Consider the following 6,292-nt stretch of genomic DNA (forward strand, 5'->3'; position numbering starts at 1 on the left):
ATTGGGCTCTATACATTTATGCAATATATACCACACATCTACAATTGTGACAGTGAGCCATAAGTAAAAAGAAAACATATTTTAGGCACAGTTATGGGATAAGCTGAAAGACCTGAAACCATTCTTTCAGTTAACAGACCTAGATATATTATAGGTAATTGAATTCTAAAAATCTGCTGTAATAAAAATCAAGTGCATTTAACCCAGAGATAAGGGCTTCTCTGTGTCATCTTCATAAAAATGAGGTTATTACTTGACAGTATACATAAGTCACTAGCAAGCATTGCAGTGCGTTATTCCCCTACCCATGCGTGGTTGGCCCCTCATGGAAGTCTATGGTAGAAGCTCTCTTCCCTCCGTAGCAGGATCTGTAGCTGGGCAGTTAAAGAGAAAAGTCAGTTAAAGTGGGGAATCACAAAATTGTAACAAATATCCTGAAAATGTTATTTTTAATTAAAAACACACAGGTCTATTCATCCATCATTCCTTTGTTATTGGGCTGAAAGGTCTTTTCTTGGAGTGGAGTCTATGGAAGGGGGCAATACGGAAGACATGCATTAACACGAGCAAGTGGTGCCACCAGTTGTAGTTTCGGTGGAGTGAGGACTCGAGGCACCTGTGGAGAAGAATGAGAGCAGAATTCCGCTGGATTTTGACAGACCTTTCCTCCATCCAAACCTATACATTTGTTTCGCCCAGACCTAATTCCACAGCATTTTTTCTCAAGACGTGATAAAGACCTATCTTTAGAGATAGGTCCTGATATCAGATTGGTCTTTATCAGATCTTCCCAAGCAGTTGACTTATCTTCACAGAGATCACAACTCTCTTCACACTCCTACTTGTCTGCTTTGGGTGATATTTAATTAAATGATGTAATTACTAAGTACAACTTGCATAAACAAGTTTGGGAACAAATGACTGACTTTTGGAAAGCATACAACTCAGAAGAAGTGATTGACGTGATTAGCCCATCAGGGACTAGCCTACTTACTAATTGTAAAAATTGCATAGGCCTTCAGCATTAGGGATGTTTTTCACACAGGACAGAGACTGGTTCAAAGGTCTGAGACACAGGAAGGCAGAGCTGGTTTTAGAAACAGAAAATCTGAATTCAGAAACGGCACTTAAATTTATATGAAGTTATGAAACTCTTCTGAGAGGAATGCTAACAAATAGGATTTGAGCGACCTTTCGTTATGGAGTTTCCAGTAGGGCCAGTGATGCTTCCTTCTCTGGCGGAGGCCATAATGCCTGATCCTCCTGTTGGATGTTGTTATGGTCACTGGGTCGACTCTTGGTGAATGCTCTAAAATATTAAAATATCTCTCTCTTTGAAGAAGGCAGAAAAGGAACTGCTTTTAGTTTATGTTTAAGAAAGTACTTTTGGCTTTCAGCTCAGAGGAGGTGAAGGTGCAACTATCTTCTGTCGTCCCCAGTCCGGGTTCACCCAACATCAGCTGCCTCTACCATGCCACCTAAATTTGACCCCAACGAAATCAAAGTTGCATATGTGAGGCACACTGGTGGGGAAGTTGAGGCCATGTCTGCCCTGGCATAATCAGCCCCCCTGGGTCTTTCTCCAAAAAAGGTTGATGACGACATCACCCATCATTACAGTGAAACTGACATGCAGAACAGACAAGCCTGGATTGAAGTGGTACCTTCTGCCTCTGCCCTGATGATCAAAGCCCTCAAGGGACCACCAAGAGACAGAAAGAAGCATAAAAAACATTATGCGCCATGGAAATAGCACTTGGGATGTGACTGTCAACACTGCCCAACAGATACAGCCTTGAGCCAGAGAATTCTCTGGAACCACCCAGTCTGTGGGCTGCAATGTTAATGGCACCACCCTCATGATATCACAGATGACAGTGGAATGTCCAGCTCGTTAAAAACCAGAAAGGAAAATATTTCAATAAAGAATCATTTGAGGGTGCCTGGGTGGCTCAGTGGGTTAAAGCCTCTACCTTCGGCTCAGGTCATGATCTCAGGGTCCTGGTATGGAGCCCCACATCGGGCTCTCTGCTCAGCAGGGAGCCTGCTTTTTCCTCTCTCTCTGCCTGCCTCTCTGCCTACTTGTGATTTCTGTCTGTCAAATAAATAAATAAAATTAAAAAAAAAAAAAAGAATCATTTGACAACCAAAAAAGAAAAAAAATATACTGAAGTCTAAAGTAGCCTTAATGTGAGTCAGATTACTAAGGATAATAAAATTCTCCAAGAGAACCAATTTGCTAATCAAGAGGGGGAGAAACGATCCTGTTTCCTGGTGCCCTCTTGTGATAAAATAGCATGTCTACACTGGGGATTAAAAAGGTTTAAGATTGAAGAATCTGAAAGAGGTCATCTCCCTTCATTAATGGTTGGACTGAACACTAAGAACTAGCCACCAAAAGGATGTGCTTGAGGTGGGCCACAGGGTCAGAAGTATTTCCTCTCCACCTCATAAATTATCTAAAATGACATTACATTACTTTTAGAAGTAAAAACAACAAAAACACCACCATGATTTACCACCACAGTTAGTTAATAATAAGCAGAACCACTTTAAAGTTTTGAACAGAACAACCTATAGCCCTAACATGAGGACCATCTTTTAGTAATTTTTTTTTAAGATTTTAAGTAATCTCTGCACCCAACGTGGGGCTTGAACTCACAACCCAGAGATCAAGAGTCACACACTCTACCAAGTGAACCAGCTAGGCATCCCCCTCTTCTAGTAATTCTTATTTAATTCAGGGGGAAGACCAATAATTCTTTTTAAGTTTTCCTATTGTTTTGCCTCACTGTTTAAGAACTTTTTTAAAAAAGATTTTGTTTATTTATTTGACAGAGAGAGAGAGAGAGAGAGACAGTGAGAGGGAATACAAGCAAGGCGAGAGGGAGAGGGAGAAGCAGGCTACCCGAGGAGCAGGGAGCCAGATGCGGGGCTCGATCCCAGGAACCTGAGCCGAAGGCAGACATTTAACGACTGACCACCCAAGCACACCAAGATCTTTAAAAATAACAAAGACTAATAAGTAAGGCAAATCCTCAGCTGTTTTCCTAACTAGCATTTAGGAAGCCCACTATATTATAGAGTCTCTAAAAGGCAGGGCCGAATGGGGTTAGGATCATGAACTCTGGAGCCAAATGCCATTTACTTGCCAGTGACCTTAGGACAGTTACTTAACCTGTCTGTGCCTCAATTTCCATATCTGTAAAATAATAATATTACTTACCTGACTATTCAGAGAATTAAGTGACTTCATGTGTAATCAACCAGTTATGTGTAAACTGCTTTTAACAGTGCCTGACACGTAGTAGGTTCTATACACATTTAATAAATAAATGCAAATTTTTTAAATGTCAGTGAGTTTACTAAGTATGTATTAAGAATGGTTTTTCTGGAGGCACCTGGCTGGCTCAGTTGGTAGAGTGTGTGACTCTTGATCTCTGGGTTAAGTTCGAGCTCCATGTTGGGTGTAGGAATCAATTAAAAAATTTAAAAAAGAATAGTTTTTGTATTATTTTCAACACTCTCTTATTCAACATTCTTACCCTTTAGGATTGTTATTAACAATAACTTCTACTTAGCCTAGAGAAGTTAAATGTATGCTTAATGAGATATTTATTTAGGGACAAGTAATCTAAATTTCTAAGAAGATGGTGTTCAGAGAAGGTTATGACTAAGACCTCTGATAATGTCATGTGCTATGCCCATTAATGAGGAGAAGTTCTTCTAGAGCCCATTTTCCCCAATGTGGAGGCCCTTGAGAGATACTGACTGTGCATTAGCAAGGAACCCAGGCATAACCCAGGATGTATGTGTGTGTAGTTTTAGAATATTAACCTGAATTCTTGGATGCTCCTCCCTTGAGTGTAAGATAGACTTAGTGACTTGTTTCTAAGAAATCAAATGAGGGGCGCCTTGGTGGCTTAGTCAGTTAAGCGTCTGCCTTCAGTTCACGTCATAATCTCAGGGTCCTGGGATTGAGCCCCTGTGGGCTCCCTGCTCAGCGGGGAGTCCACTTGTCTCTCTCCTTCTGCCCTTCCCCAACGAATGTACGTGCTCTCTCAAATAAATAAAATCTTAAAAAATAAATAAATAAAATGAAGTGGGAGTGATGGCGACAACGTCCTTCCTCGCTTGGATCTGAAGGAAGCTGAAGGAAGCCAACTGCCAGGTCATAAGGATACCCAACAGCCCAGTGGAGAGGCTCGGTAAGGAATGGAGGCGTCCTGCCAACAGCGCTGTGAGGCAGTCATCTTGTAAGTGGACCAGCCAGCCCCAGTCCAGTCTTCAGATGACTGCAGGTCTGACTGACTGCTTGAGAGAAACATGAGGCACACAGAGCCAGAACCGCCAGTTAAGCCACTCTTCGATTTGACCTGTGGAGATCATGTAAGATAATAAATGTTCACTGCATTAAGCTGCTACATTTTGGGGTAATTTTCTACACAGGACAGGTAACTATTACAGTGTGTGCTCATGGATGAGTAAAAGAGCAGTACGAAGTACCCTTTCTAGACCTGATACTGCCCGACCAGTGAAAACCTATCATCTTGACCCAAGAGCTATTGCCACCTTGCAATTAGATGCTGTGATAAAATGGTTTCTTTCTTCTCCCTGCCCAGTTGCTACTTCTTACATCCCAAGCATGTCAGGGTTTGTCCTACCCCTTAGTATAACTGCCCATAGTGTCTGTGATGAAGTTTGAGTGCAGTCTCAGCGAGACAGAGACTGTTAGTATGACAAGGCAAGTAGCCTGGCTATGGAGAAGCCCCAAAGAATGAAGCTTGCACAATACACTGTCTGGGTTTTGGTCGTCCTAAAGGGTCAGGAACTCTATTTTTCAGAATGTTCAGAACTTTATAGACTAAACTGACAGACTTGGGGGCCGAACCATACAAATTAAATTCACACGAGACTAATGTATAAACCAGGAAGCTTCTCTGAATTTCCTATGTGTTGAAATGGAATTCTGGTGCTCTCAGCAGAGTTCCTCCTTTTCGGGAGTGATAGCTTGGAGGTCATGTGAGCAAATCAGAAGGTGGTTCAGTTAAGGTTGCAATTAGAGCCTAAAGTGAAGAGTCTCAAGGTATGTTCTTCCCCAGCCACAGCAAGTCTTGATAAACTGATACTATCTGATGAAGAGAACACTTCTGGCCACTAAACTGCTCACATGTCTTGGATTTAGTACTTCCCTTCCATGGTTAACTCTGTACGTACACTGTCATATTTTGTTTTTCCAAGCTCTTGGCAAATTGACTATTTCTGTTCACATTTTCTTTCCTCAATGAGTTAGTATTATTTAAAAACCACAGTGTACCTAGGAAACACTGGGGCTCACCTCACCACTTGCTGACTTAATTAGTTTAAGTCTTTGGGGGTATCTTATTACCATGTCCTTGGAGGTGTCTCACTATTGTCTTCACACGTTAGTTTGAATAGTTTGGAACAGAGGACATTTATTAGGATATCAGAGCTTGTACAGAGATAATATTTTAGAACTGGCATAGCCTCTGAAAGGCAGTTTTGTAATTTCTGATCTTTTATCTAGAAAACTTCCATGATCAACAAAATCTGAAGTTGAGATCACCAGGAGCTGAAAAATGAATAAATAGCAGTTATCAAAAACAGGGCATTTACGTGATATTATCCTTTTTTCAATCCACTATATGTGATAGTACAGTTTTCTAACTTGAGTCATGACTGTTCTTACCAAAACTGAATCATTCAAATTTGGAACAAAGGCTAATTTGTACCTGTCAGTTTCAGAACTTCAAAAATTGCTTTTACTATATAATTAAATATTTAATTTTAAGAGAAAATATCTTAGTACTCAGTCTTAGTATTAATCAACAGCTATTGATTAAGTATGTTCCATCAAGTACACACTTGAATTATTAAAACTTAGAAAACAATAAAATCCTCAATGTTGCCATTATGTAACTAGACAAATCATAACAACATCAACAGTCTTCAGCAGTATGCCAAAATCATTTCATAAATTTATAAATATATCAAAATCTCTTTCAGTTTTATTGTCTTCAGAAACCCAGGACCACTCAATGGCCATTTACTTGTCATTTTCATCAGAGATTATTCTTAACTGATTTTGTATGCTACTGAATACATCTTTCCCTAATTATTTCTGTTTTACTAAAATGAAAATACATTTTTTTTCTCTTGGAAACAAAATTAAGTCAAATTAATTCAACAGCTGTGAAAATTCCACCTGAAATTTTAAACAGCTCCAAAACCACAGAGGAGAAGATAAGCACATTAGCTTTAATGTAGCTAG

General features: G+C 40.0%; 1 pseudogene; it reads right to left on the reverse strand.

Annotated features, from left to right (window-relative positions):
* Positions 1–4,253, reverse strand: part of LOC111144459 — a 152,779-nt pseudogene extending 148,526 nt beyond the window's left edge.
* Positions 4,254–6,292: the final 2,039 nt, after the last annotated feature.

Source organism: Enhydra lutris, unplaced genomic scaffold (genome assembly GCF_002288905.1).
Source record: "Enhydra lutris kenyoni isolate GAN:26980312 unplaced genomic scaffold, ASM228890v2 scaffoldscaffold11, whole genome shotgun sequence".
Lineage (NCBI taxonomy): Eukaryota > Metazoa > Chordata > Mammalia > Carnivora > Mustelidae > Enhydra > Enhydra lutris.